Raw genomic sequence first — 15000 nt, forward strand, 5'->3', positions numbered from 1 at the left:
AAGAAAAAAAGACAGGGAGAGAGAGATTAGAAGTGAGCAAGCTAGTACAAACCTGTAGGAACAGTCTAAATCTAGGTCAGTGCACTTAAACAGGGGTGTCTCTTGGAAGGACATGCCCCTAAAAGGGTGCTTCTCGCAGAGAAGAGCAACTAAGTTACATCAGTTTCGATGTGGGGGGGGCGGGCGGCTCAGGAGAAACAGGGGCTCTGTCATATTTTACATGAGGAAGCTTTTTTTTAGGTCAGCTTTCGCTGCTAGCTAGCATTTGAGGTTTTCTTTTCCCCGAGAAGAGAGGGCACTGTGACTGCACAAGGCCCAGACAACGCCATGTGCCCGCGTGCCAGAGAGCTGCTGCTCATCGATTCAGAAGTGTTTTAATGTACACTAATGTCAAGGTCTCATGGAGGCTAATGCACATTAACTTTATTAGCAACACGTGTACATCCTGTCAACAGGCCAAGCTGGTGGAGGTGGTGTAATGGTGTGGGGAAATGTTTTCTTGGCACACACTCTGGGGACGTTAATACCAATCAATCATCGTTTGAATGCCTCAGCCTGTTTTTAAGGATTGTTGCTGACCATCTGGTTTCATGAACGTGACAATGAGTTCAGTGTTCTTCAGTGGCCTTTCCCAGATCTGAATCAAACAGAACACCTTTGGGGATGTGGTGGTGGGATTCACGGGAGATTCACAGCTTGAAAAAAGTGCACCTGAAAGAATTTCGTGACGCGAAAGATCATCGCAGTCATCACGTACATATTACGGTACATGTGGGAATACGGTACATGTGGGAAAACTAGGGTTAGGGTTAGGTGCTAGGGTGACTTGGTACATGCTGGCATGTCTAACCCTAACCCTAACCTTAACCCTAACCCTAACCCTACCCCTAATCCTAACCCTAACCGTAGGTAGCACCCTAGCACCTAACCCTAACCCTAGTTTTCCCACATGTACTGTATTCCCACATGTACCGTAACATACATACCAGTGTCTCAAAGGAATGTTTCCAACATATTGTGGAATCAACGCCACGAAGAATTTAGGCTGTTTTGAGAGCAAATGGAGGCCCCCCTACCCAGTATTAGTATAGTTAGTGTTCCTAATAAAAGGTAAGAGTGTATAATCCTCTCTGATATGGCTGATATAGCCTGAGTCTCACGGCGGTGTTGCTAGTGCTGCTACTGCTGCTGATGCTGCTGATATTGCCAGGGAAGGCAGATGGGGTTGTGTAACTCCACTTAACACCACTGGAATATTAAACAGGCGGGTCTGATTCAGGTCTAGGAGGTTCTCTCTCTCTGCCAGGCTTGTACAGCGTATACAGTCAGGAGAGCTGGACAAGCAGGGTTTCTAGAGATACATAATGCCATTTACATTTTAATAAGAATTGTAGTCTTCATTTGATTTTTCATTTTACAGTACCTGCCCCCTCAACGTTCAACATCCTGCACTAATAATTCAATTCAAACACGTTATTAGTCCCACTAGGGGCAATTAGTTTACAGCAGCATGTTCACCGAGAAACAGAAAAACGTCTCACCACATACAATCAATAAGAACAACAAAAGCACCTAGAAGCTAAGAAGATCATTGGGTATCGAGGGTACCTTGATAATACCCTTACTAACAAACTTCTGCCAAGAACCCAGTACAATGTCAATATAAACGACACAGGTTGAATCCAATTATGCTATTGAACTATCTGAGAGCACACTGTGCGATGCGACACCGATTCTCACAACAAACACCCCTTTAATAGCTTCTCAGGAGAAAAGGTTTCTCACTGGAAAAAAGAAACACACTAGAAGATTGCCGAGAAACGCAGTGACCCTTCCATAATGATTTCCCACGGCTCGTCTGAAAGACGGCTTAGTACAGAAGGATGCAGAAAAACATGCACTCGTTTATTAGTCTAATTCAGAATACTACATTCATTATCTCATTATCTCCCACTCGACACGACTAGAATCAGAAAGGGCAGATGCAGAAAGTCTGACCGACCAATTAAATTGAAGGAAGGTCATGACTATGAAGAACTCTGCAACGGAGACTGACTTCGGTGATTCTCACTATTGATGTTGAAGGCTGTGCAAGCTGCAGGCTGTTGAGCAGACGTCATCAAAACTCTTTGACTCTTCTCTTATAAATCTTTAGTGGTGCCCCGCCTTTATAGTTACCGGTTGGTTGATTGGAATAAAAGCAGATCAGTCATAAACAACTGCTACACTGGATGCTAGTAGGCTAGCTCCTGCTGCCCATGGCTGCAGAGTTCAGAGGTCAGGAGATGGCAGGCACAGTGGTGCCTAGAGAGGTCTTCAACTCTCAGCTGGCTTTCTTTAAAACACACACACACACACACACACACACACACACACACACACACACACACACACACACACACACTCAAAATGACATTGTCTCCCTATGTCTCCATCACTGCCCTCCACATGAAAGCCACCTTATTGCTTGGGTTTCTGAAACGGAGGACAGCTGTGCTTCCAGCCAGTAAGAAGAGACTGTCACTGTCCTTGTCATCACAGACCTGTGTTCATAAGACTAGGTGACAAGCCCAGCAAAGGTGACAGACGTGCTTCCATATTTAACTGCATCACAGGACTCCATTGCTGCCTGTATCACACGTCTGGGGAACAATGCTTGCTGCTGCCAAACTTTCTGTACCGTGTGTAACATTTGCAAAGATTTAGCATAAACTATAAAAACAACATCATTCATACAGGACATGACAAGTACAGTTGTTGTTAAAAGTAAGATTGTATAGATACTGTCAATTGTACAAGTGTTGTACTGTCAGTTAATGTTTGACTAGTTTGACGACTGCAGGTTAACTTGATAATAATAATAATAATATCTTCGATTTATATAGCCTAGCGCCTTTCTCAAAACCCAAGGACGCTTAACAGATTTCATAGACAGACAGTCAGACAGACAGAACAGAAAAACAAAGCAAAGAAACAAAGACAACGAGAGTGACAAACTAAACTAGAGGCCAAAGGCCTTAGAGAACAGGTGGGTTTTGAGGGCTGATTTGAAGGTGTCCAGGGTAGGGGGGCATTGCGGATCGCTGTGGGGAGAGAGTTCCAGAGGGTGGGAGCTGCCAGTGCCACACTGAAAGCTCTGCCCCCGAAGGTCCGTAGGTTGGTGCAGGGGGGTGGAGAGCAGACAAACTTGAGCCCCGCACTGGGTCAATATTGTATGTGGATGCAGTGATGGGAATACAGGATCATTATTGACGAACTGCTGAGTGATATCCTGGCGTGGAAGTTATTTGTATTCTATGTGCGTTCTCTCTTGAGACAAACTATTATCTCATATTACATGAATTCTCAATATCAGAGCCAACCTTCCTCATACAAAATATACAAATTGCGAGGGGAGACAGGGAGGCATCAAGTATGAAGACAAAGCTAACTGGTGATCGGAGATATCGGGGTATTCCTATAGTGAACAAGTGAAGTTGCACCATAAGGAAGGCGTGTGAGCCGCAACATGTTGGTGAGTTCTTTTTAGTTATATCTTGCTTTGTTAAAGCCGCGTAAATGTGGCTTTTGAAGTGGGACACTTTTGTACTGACAAAGATTCAGCACCGCTTTCATTTCGTACCTTAGTACCGTTAGTTACCCACAAAGTAAACAACGTAAATACTGAAACAAGATTGCAAAAAATAAGAATGACCATACTCTTCTACTGCATCACACAGTATGTTCTTAACACTAGAACAGCCATGGGTGGGGTCATTTGACCCTGTGAGTAAAACATTTTTTATATCTTTGCACTCGATCAAATTTCAAGACCCTCCTTTCATGACTTTTCCTAGACATGTGTGTTCTACCACCCAGTGTCCTCACATTTTCAAAAATCTCATCAGGATAAGCTAGTATGAAGCTATTTTGCAGTTTTTCTGTGTAGGAGGCAGGCTAATTTACAAGACGGCCAACTAGTGGTCATTGTGTGTCAATAGCAGCTTTCCATTGTAAAGACTATGGTCTTACATTTGACCCCCGAGGCGGCTCTTATAGCAGGTAAAAAAAAGGCACGGCTGTTCTAGTGTTAAGAGAGCCTTGGAGAGCTCAGACATTTTAGTCCAGTGAAGTGGCCTCTTTAACAGTGGGGTGATTTTCTTTTCTCCCTGGGTGTCTGGCTGGCCAAGGCCTCATCCTTCAGACGGATGGACGGGGGGGGGGGAACCAAGGACAATGCTGAGAGATTATGACCGAGCATATAGCCACCGTCTCAAAGCCGACCAATCAGCAGCTAGGCCTCATCCTGTCAGTTTGCATCACAGACTCCTCTTCACATCAGGGCCTGTTAATAGAACAGACCTGTGGGAAATAATAAACACCCAACAACCAAACATCCGCCAGCAGCCACACTGCACACTGCACTGCATCATACCTTAGCTATATGGAGCTTCATTAACATAGACGACAGCAGCGACGACAACAACAACAACAACACAACACAGGTTGATTTCCTGTATCGTGAGGTTATACTGTAGCTCTACAAAGAGGTTACAGTGAGTTTATTTGTTTATTTGTTTATTAGGATCCCCCATTAGCTAATGCCATGACATTAGCTAGTCTTCCTGGGGTCAAACATAAAAATCATATTTGAGCAATTGTCAACAGGGTTAGGGTTAGGGTATAGGCTGGGTATAGTACCGTAAGGTATAGGCTACATACAGAGATTACAGACATACAGTGATACTGTAGTGAATAGAACAATAAAGTATTTAAAGTGAGAGCTGTGAGGTACTTTACATTACTAACCCTAACCCTAAGAACATAATAACCAAAAATAACCAGTTATTCAAAAACAATTGAGGTGAGTTGGAAGCCTCAGACGCCAGTGCCACTAAGTGTGGGAGACAGCAGCTTTGAGTCGATGCTAAAAAATAAACCTGCAAGCAGACCCTTCTCTCCTACAACCACTCCCACTCTCTCCATCTCTTTTAGACGCATACCTCCCTGAGATGAAAGCATGTCACGTTCTCTTATGTAACTACCTTGCTCTCCACCCATCCATTTTTCCCTTTCTGTGGGTTTCAGGAGGTTGTGACAACGGTGTACTTAGTAGTGTGTGTTTTTAGTCTGCATTCATGTACAGTACACTATACTATATTACATTAAATCAATACACAGTAGTAGTGTGTGTGTGTGTGCTTGTGTTAGTGTGACTAGATGAGAAAAAATAAAGACTTCTTCCTTCCTTCTAGCATCGAAACTGCCAACAGCCCCTGGTTATAGCATACAGTACATTAGGGTAACTTAGGATAACTGATAACAGATGACTAAATTATTAGACAAATATCTTTGTTGTAAGTCGCTTTGGATAAAGGCGTCTCGTGAGTTTAGAATGAGAAGGTTCTATCTCCGTTTAGGGCAGTTCAGAGATATTGAGCGTCAAAGCTTTTATATTCCATTATGTTTTGTGAGATGGAACCTTTGTATTTTATGAATTACTAACTCAGAAATGTCAACATTTTAAAAATAACACCACACAGGCATTAATAAACACCTAATGGATCAGATTATGAAAAAAACTCAATTTTGACAAAAATGGAGATAGAACCATATAATTCTAACGTCACGGTCTGCTAAAAGCCTACAATGTAAAATATTGTAGATGTTCCTGGGGAGGAATCTGGTTGAGAGAGAGAGAGGTGAGGATTGAGAGAGAGAGAGGTGAGGATTGAGAGAGAGAGGTGAGGATTGAGAGAGAGAGAGAGAGGTGAGGAGGGAAGTGAGAAAGAGCCCCTAGGGACTCATAGAGCTTTCTAGAATCAGCAGATGCTAATGAGGAGAGAGAGAAGGTTATGCCATGAATCAAGTTCACTCTATGGAGTCACTGCCAAAGGAATCAAATTAATGCCCCTGTCTCCACAAGCATTTCTGTGTGTAAAACACCCTTGTACGTTAAGCCTACTGTATGTGTGAGCAGCACTGACACATTCGTCAAGATTGACAGTTAAGTCAATAGTTGGACACAAGCCACTCCCTCTACCCACAACATGAACAACGAAAGGCCACAACACATTCACATACTGTGTGTGTGTGTGTGTGTGTGTGTGTGTGTGTGTGTGTGTGTGTGTGTGCGTGTGTGCGTGCGTGTGTGTGTGCCTTCCGGTAATCAACTAGCTAATATCATAAGTGGGTTTGTCATTCATTAATCCATAAAACACACACTTGGCTAATGCCAGCTATGCAGACAGCAACATTGCTAACTACTTAAGCTGGCTGGCAAGCTAGGCACATAGTACATTTTGACTTTATTGGTGAACTCTCTCTCTCTCTGTCTCTAGACTAGTAAATAAAATCAATCTTGTTTAGACTTGTTAGAGTGTGTTGCTGTGAGTTATCTTGCCAGAAACCTAGTGTGATAGTTTCAGTTGAGAATAGAGAGAGATGTGTCTGAAGCCAATCGCTGTCTAGTACTAGTGGGAGAGGCTGCAACTTTGCTAACTACTTTAAACAGGCTGGTCATTAACTGATCGTTAGGTGGGAGGGGCTACAATTCTGCTAGGTCATCAGCGATTACAGAATCTGTCCTTCTATCCTGACTGTCTAAGAGTGACATCCTCTACGAAACGAAGAAGAGGGAGTCCATCGAGGAAGGCCTGAGAGAAGGGTCAGATTACAATGTATTTGTTTTCGATTGTGTGTATATGTTACGGTACATGTGGGAATACGGTACATGTGGGAAAACTAGGGTTAGGGTTAGGTGCTACGTCGATTTGGTACATGCTGGCATGTCTAACCCTAACCCTAATCCTATCCCTATCCCTATCCCTATCCCTAACCCTAACCCTAACCCTAACCCTAACCTTAACCGTAGCACCCTAGCACCTAACCCTAACCCTAGTTTTCCCACATGTACCGTAAAGCGCTACCTGCATCTCATATTGCCTTGCAAACCATCCAACTCTATACCTGTAACTACCACAACGTGCTTTCTCCACATTCCTGTTATTTCATCCCTCAGGAGGACACATTGATGCTATACCCCCCTCCCCCCACCCCACCCCAACACATCTAATCTAGTCTACCCACCATGCTCGCCATTTGTCCAATCAGGAGTCCCGATGTGGTGACAATCTGACTCCTCATTGGTTGGATGTTGATGTGGCCAGCAAAGAAAAGAACAGAAGGCCGTCCACAGAGCAGGCTAGTGAGGGAGACGGCTGTTGTTGAGTGAAAAGTAAATTCAAAAGGTTCTTGTTGAAGCCTAGGTGCTTAATCTGCAGGAACATGAAGTGCAACTTCTTACTGACTTCTTACTCATTTACTCCTGGCAATTGACTCAGTAGAAATGTACCACGTACAGTGGAAAGTCGGTCATATCTTCATATCTTCATGCCCAGCTTGGCTTTGATTCCAGTGGCATGTTTAGGTTTGACACTCTAGCTGGCCTTCTCCTTGTCTTGTCTGAAACCCTCTTCAGCCTTCTTTAACCTCTCCTGTAGGATCGAGTTGTTCTCCTTCTTCCACAAGTCTTTGAAGTCAGTGGAGAACTCACATCACACGGAGAAGAACGTGTCGGGGGAAACCTCTTTCTCTCCCTTCTTCGACCGAGAAGAACGGAATGAGTCGTGCTGAGCTGGGTCTGCTGAGTCTTTAAGTCTGACCTAGCTTGGCTCAGGAACTCCTCCATGTTGTCCTTGAAGGGCTGCAGGTGTTCCTCTGAAGACACCTCAACTTGCACCTTAACTAGATCCTTTTCAAAGTCCTTGAACTTCATCTGGGAGGCCTGGAAGAGGTGCTGGAGCTCGGGGCCGAGGTAGAGGCAGGTCTCCCTGCTCTGATACCCTCAACACATTCAACACCAGACTCAAGACCCATTTGTTCAGACTGGCCTTCGTACAGCATGGCGTGGGACGTGAGGAACACTATTCCCCATAGCTGCCTGAACTCTCATTCTTTTTAAAAATATGATCTTGATCCATGATCTTTTGTATTTTTGTTCTGTTTAGTTTTTTTGTTTGTTTTGTTCTCTTTGTTTTCTGTACAGTGTCCTTGAGTTTGAGAAAGGCGCTTTTAAATTAAATCTATTATTATGATTCTTCTTCTTCTTCTTCTTCTTCTTCTTCTTCTTATTATTATTATTATTATTATTATTAATGCACCTGGTCCTAGCATAGATCTTAACTTTCATGACTGATGTATAGATGATTCACATACTTTATATGTGTGTATGAAGTGTTCTTGCTTTGCAAGTTGCTTTGGATAAAAGCGTCTGATAAATGTCAAAATGTAAATCATCAAATATACAGAACAAGACCTTACATACTATAAAATAAAGTAAGACTGAAATTTCATTGTGAGCAACTGCTCATTTATGTAGGCCTATGGCGTGGTTTTTTGAAGCATAGTAACATCCTTGAATAAAATGCAAGCAGTTGTTTTCAGCTTATGGTTTCAGATTATGAATACATTTCGATTTTCAAGTTTACATGGCGTATCGCTCGTGCAGATGCCATGTCGAATGCAAAGTTCCCATACATCTCTGTACCACTCTGTTCTCTGAAGAGGCAGATAACAAGGTTATTCCTATGAGACCGTGTGTATCCCACTTCACATAATTTCCTGTATGACTGTGCACAGCGGACGGAGACAACTGCACACTCAGCGATTACGGCACAATGATGAATGGGCTACACAGATATTACTCCAGAGTCTGGTACGATAAGGGCCGGTTTCCAGGACACATTAAGCCTAGTCCTAGACTAGAAAGAATCCTCAGTGGAGATTCTTCCATCGAAAGTGTGATTAAGTCCACGACTAGGCCTAGTATAGCCTTTGTCTGGGAAACTGCCCCTTAATGTACTGCAGCACTGTCAGGGTAAATGGACGGCACTTATACAGCGCCTTATTCCAAAGCGCTTTACAATGGCCTCTCATTCACCCGTTCACACACCAGTGGCGGCACGCTACCATGCAAGGCGCCGGCTCTCTCATTGGGAGCAATTTGGGGTTCCGTGTCTTGCCTCAAGGACACCTCGACACGTGGCCAGCCGGGGACCGAACCGCCGGCCTTGCGATCATTAGATGCCGGCTCTACCTCCTGAGCCACAGCTGCCCAATGGCAGTCATCTCAATCAATTTGAATACAAATGGCAAGAGTACTGCATGTCGTATCAAGGCATAATCAAATCATCACCAAAGCCTTTGCTACAGTATAACAAGATATCACTTAGGGGCGTTTCCCATGGCTACAGATTAAGCCTAACTCCCAAACTAAACATTTAAATTATTGTTCACTCTTTTAGTCTCCAACCCATCCAAAACACTTCACATAAAGCGACATGAGAGTGCTAAAACGTATCCCACTGTATATCAGTTCCATCTTTTCCAGTGCATTGCTTCAGGGGAGTAGCTACTGTTATTAGCAAAGACCATGAGAGGGTAGTATTTTGGAAAAAGACCAACATGTGAATTATTCTTATCTGAAATATGATAATTTTGTAGTACATTGTTCTGTCCACAATGCCACTAGTCAACTGCCACAACACAACTTATTATTATTATTATTATTATTATTATTATGTGTCATGTTCATTTTCTGAACTTCTTCTAACTTCTTAACATTTGTGAGCCTAGTGGAGGTGTATAATCTATGTGAAGTTATTGTACAGTAAGTATGTACAGTGATGTAATATATGTATTATAAAATATATATTTATATATATATACATATATAGACATTGTAATGGGTGAGTAACTTTAACAAGATTAACTATGCAGAAAACACTGAAGCTGTTGAAATAATATCTGTATAAGTCAGTTAAGTCAATGGTTAGAGTGTAGATTAACTGAAACAGTAGCTGTTGCCCTGAAGTAAATTGGTCAACAAGGAAGGCACAGAACAGCTTATGGGTGATGGCAGAGGGAATGTCTGCTATTTGATCTAAATGTGTTTAAATGTGGCTGAGACAAAGACAATGATTGTCTGATCCTCCACTGGGAATGGTGCTCAATGTCCCCCTCTCTGAATGGTGCTCGATGTCCCCCTCTCTCAGCCTATTAACAGTTGAATGTCCCCCTCTCTCAGCCTACTAACAGTTGAATGTCCCCCTCTCTCAGCCTATTAACAGTTGAATGTCCCCCTCTCTCAGCCTATTAACAGTTGAATGTCCCCCTCTCTCAGCCTATTAACAGTTGAATGTCCCCCTCTCTCAGCCTACTAACAGTTGAATGTCCCCCTCTCTCAGCCTATTAACAGTTGAATGTCCCCCTCTCTCAGCCTACTAACAGTTGAATGTCCCCCTCTCTCAGCCTATTAACAGTTGAATGTCCCCCTCTCTCAGCCTACTAACAGTTGAATGTCCCCCTCTCTCAGCCTACTAACAGTTGAATGTCTCCCTCTCTCAGCCTACTAACAGTTGAATGTCTCCCTCTCTCAGCCTACTAACAGTTGAATGTCCCCCTCTCTCAGCCTATTAACAGTTGAATGTCCCCCTCTCTCAGCCTACTAACAGTTGAATGTCCCCCTCTCTCAGCCTACTAACAGTTGAATGTCCCCCTCTCTCAGCCTACTAACAGTTGAATGTGGACGTCCGGAAGAAATCACACCATACCTGTTGTCACTTCCTTTGCTATTTTAATGTATATAGTATGGGTCAACTGGCTGGATGTTCTATTGTTGGGAGGGTATTTAAGGACAAGGGCAGCAAGATTTCCTTTCTCGTATTAGACCTACAGTATGGGCACCCGTGTCCTGTGCTGTCCTTGACACACATAGCATTAAACATATAGTTAAACTTCCATTTGTTTGCTACACTCATACTTTACCTTGAAACTGTTCAATTGGTTAATTTGTTGATAGTCTATTCTTATTCTTCCTATGTGCATTAATGTGATGTTGTGCGCTGGGTAAGGTATAGAGATGATTCTGTTAAAACAGCACAGTATGTGGCCTGGGGTGGTCCAGTGGTCTAGCAATGCGGTCTACAGTGCATACATAATATGCCCATGTCGGCATGGGTTTGAATCTGGCCCATGCCCTGTTGACATGCCCTGTCCTTACTTTCTTTTCCTTCTCTGTCTTCACTATATCTGTCCAATAAAATGAAAAATATGAGTGGGACTGCCCCACTCAGAAAAAAATACGTAGATACGTTTTTCACCTGCATTGCTAACAACACTAGTGAGGGTCGTAGAGTAGAAACTCGTGATTCATTGTAACTTGAGGGCACGGTGGTAGCACATTGGGTATTCTTAATATAATCTAGGGTCAGGGTTAGGGTCTGTCACACAGTCATGATGAGCAAATCAATTTCAATCATTATTAACCATAAAATATCTTTCGGAGTCAGATATAATGTTAACTTGTGTCAGTTGGTCATGTGACCACTTAAGAGTCTGTTCTATCATATCCATAACCGTCTGAAGTGAGTAGGGCACTTAGCCCTAAGTTACTCCAGGGGGACTGTCCCTCTCTGCAATCTCTAATTGTACGTCGCTTTGGATAAAAGCATCTGCTGCTAAAATGGTTTAAATGTAAATGTACGTTTTTACTGGGAAATAAATGGACGTCTTATTCTTAACCCCGTCCAGGGCCTTTCTCTATCCTTCAGTGTTTTTATCCCAAGTGCATCCTGGGTGATCCATGCAAACGAGAGGTACTGTAAGTGAGGCAGCGGTGGCGTTTGCCCCAGTTAGAGTTGCTCTCTTGACGTGCTCTCTGACGCGCTCCTCTTTCCTCTCAGCCGGGGATATTTATATATGCAGGGGCTCGTGGGGACCCACCCCGGTGCTTTTTAAAGGGGTGTCCTGCTCCACTTCTGTTAGGAGGAGCTGCAAGAGATGTCCCCACCTGAGGGACCAGGGGACGACTGGCTGGCGTTGCACTGTGGAGAGAGAGACGGCTGTGGGCCGGCCGGGTCTGGGTCTGCGTAGGAGGTGTGTGACATTCCCGAATCCCTCAAGGTCATCAAAGTACAAAAAACATTCTTGCTTTGAAAGAAACAGCTGGGGGACTTGATGGTGTGCACACCAAGTGTTGACCATGTAACACTGCAGGGTTCCCGGTTCGATTCCCGGCCACCACGGACATATCCTGCATGTCATCCCTTCTCTCTCTCTCACCTCATCCTTCCTGTCAAATCTCTACTGTCTCTATCGCAATAAAAAGACGAAATATGAGTGGCACTGCCTCACTCAGAAAAAAAAACTTTAAAAAAGAAAGAAACAGCTGGCTGGCAGGAGGGAAACGGTGTGAGTGTGTGATGTCCAAGCACATAGTAGCTATGAATAATTGTCATTGTAATGTATGGTGAAGGATAAATGAAAAAGTATGGGTGTTGGGTGTATGATGGTAACAATATCCCAGCCACCACATCCCCCTTCCAGAAACCGTTGGAGCCAGTCTCTCTGGAGTCTGGAGCTCCTTCAAATGGGTATCACTTCCTGGTTCAGTTGGGGGCAAGGTTACCCAGCATAATCTGCTCCGTAATGGGATGCCTCCTCCTTGTCTCTCCATTAATTACCAGGGTCTGTGCCCACCGCTCCACTATATTGCAGCCTAATTAATTCAAATCGCTTCTTCTGCCCCGTAAGGGACTCAGCCAGCCATGCTGTGTTCAGCATGGATCTGTTTTCACACTGTGCCGTTTATAGAGCTTCTCCTCCCAACACACCAATGTCAAGGAGTGGTCTCCCCCCTGGAGAACAAGGCGGTTAAACCCACTTAGGCTACTTTTTTTTGATGCAGGTGCACTTTTCCTTTCGCATTCCTTTTAAGTACTATGGATCTCTTGCTCAAGCTCAAGGACGGTGGTCTCCTCCCTGATTGGTTGAGGTCAGAGTTGCTGGCAGAGTGGGACGGGTGTTACGGTATAGGTTCCTCATGCTAAAGCATGACACGTCCTCTTTAAAAGCTTAAAGCATGATATTGATTTTGAATCTCTTCCTTCCTCCACAGAAACTCCACTGCTGTTTTCCTTGTGTGACTTTAAGAGTGAGACGGTGGTGCAACACAACAACAACAACAACAACAACAACAACAACAACAACAACAACAACAACAACAACACAGCTGTGGCTAAATGAGAAGAAAGAATAAACCTCCTACTCATTTCCATCCAGAGCCCACCTCCACTCCTAACCGTGCCAATCTCACACCTTCTTCTTTTCCCTCCTAAACCCCACCGACGCCCGTCCGCACGTTCTAGCTACACAATGTCACTTCGTGACGTTAGAATTATAAGGTTCTATCTCAATTTTTGTCAAAATTGAGTTTTTTACATAATCTGATCCAGGACCACTCAGGACAGGACAAAAATGTATATCATGCCCTTATATATTTATATCACGCCCTTATATCACTATTTGCACTTCTGGTTGGATGCTAAACTGCATTTCATTGTATTGTACTTGTACTCTGCGATGACAATAAAGTTGAATCTAATCTAATCTAATCTGCCTTCTTACAAATTCAGGTAGTAGATTAATCAGAAAGTCCTCAGACCCTCAAACAAATGATGCCTCAAGCACTGACCCCTCTGCAAACTGTTTTTGAGGACAAGGTTATGACTGTCTTGTGATGTCTCTCTGTAAGGGGTGAGGGCTGGATGAACACCTGTTCCACAAGAATATTAGGTTTACACTAGAGCCATGTTCGTAATGTACTGCAACACGTACCTACATGGTAGTTAGACAGGTAGAGCATTACGTAATGACTGTATGTATTTCAACAGGTGTAAGTGAGCTTGTCTGCCAGCAGGGCAGGAGGAGGGTGTGAGATGGCAGAGCCATAGGCTGGTTGGTTAGAGAGAGAGAGTGGTTTATGAGCTGTGCTTCACTGTCTACACAGGGATATGGCACCCTGCATAGGGTCCACCTGATATCAAAATATGATTCTCTCTTAGTCTCAATCTCAATCTGTCTGTCTGTCTGTCTGTCTAATATAGGACTGACTTATATAGTGCCTCCGTCCAAAGCGCTTTACAACGGCCTCTCATTCACCCATTCACCCACACATTCACACACCAATGGCGGCAAGCTACCATGCAAGGCGCCAGCCCACTCACTGGGATCAATTTGGGGTTCAGTGTCTTGCCCAAGGACACTTTGACATGTGGCCAGCCGGGGCTCAAACCGCCGATCTGCCGACCTTCCGATCATTAGACGCCGACTCTACCTCCTGTGCCACAGCCGCCCCTGTCTGTCTCTCTCTCTCTCTCTCTCTCTCTCTCTCTCTCTCTCTCTCTCTCTCTCTGTCACAGCAGTAAAGGCTATTTACAGATGGACAAGATTCCTAAGTGTATTTCCATGTGGTCTTTCTCAGAGAGCCGTATTAAGTTTGCCCGTAGTGACCAGGAGGGGGCTTAATGTGACTTTAATGAGAAGTAATTGACTCCCTGACTGGACACGTAATTGGTCGGTGGAAATTCCACGTCTTGGTCAATCAAGTTCTGCAAATGTCCTGTTTGTGTACAGCACACTGCATGGCTTCTATGGCTCAAGAGATGGTTCAGTAACTCAGACATAATTGTAACGCCAAAGATGAACTATCACAGTGGAAGAAAGAGAGAGAGAGAGAGCATATAATACATTGTGATAGAGGGAGGGTGGGAGGGAGTAGGGAGTCAGGGAGGGAGGGAGGGAGGGAGTAGGGAGGGAGGGAGGGAGTAGGGAGGGAGGGAGGGAGGGAGGGAGGGAGTAGGGAGGGAGGGTAGTCAGGAGTAGGGAGGGAGGGAGGGAGGGAGTAGGGAGGGAGGGTAGTCAGGAGTAGGGAGGGAGGGAGGGAGGGAGTAGGGAGGGAGTAGGGAGGGAGGGTAGTCAGGAGTAGGGAGGGAGAAGGGAGGGAGGGAGGGAGTAGGGAGGGAGGGTAGTCAGGAGTAGGGAGTAGGGAGGGAGGGAGTAGGGAGGGAGGGAGGGGGTAGGGAGGGAGGGAGTAGGGAGGGAGGGAGGGAGGGAGGGAGTAGGGAGGGAGGGAGGGAGGGTAGTCGGTAGTAGGGAGGGAGGGAGTAGGGAGGGAGGGTA

At 44.5% G+C, this 15000-nt stretch overlaps 1 protein-coding gene across 1 annotated transcript in view; it reads right to left on the reverse strand.

Annotated features, from left to right (window-relative positions):
• kcnc1a (potassium voltage-gated channel, Shaw-related subfamily, member 1a) overlaps positions 1-15000 on the reverse strand; it is a gene marked incomplete at both ends in the record, with an annotated part of 25499 nt that overhangs the window by 8111 nt on the left and 2388 nt on the right. The window lies entirely within an intron of this gene.

The sequence above is a fragment of the Nansenia antarctica genome (assembly GCF_963989245.1).
Source record: "Nansenia antarctica genome assembly, chromosome: 4".
In the NCBI taxonomy this organism is placed as follows: domain Eukaryota; kingdom Metazoa; phylum Chordata; class Actinopteri; order Argentiniformes; family Microstomatidae; genus Nansenia; species Nansenia antarctica.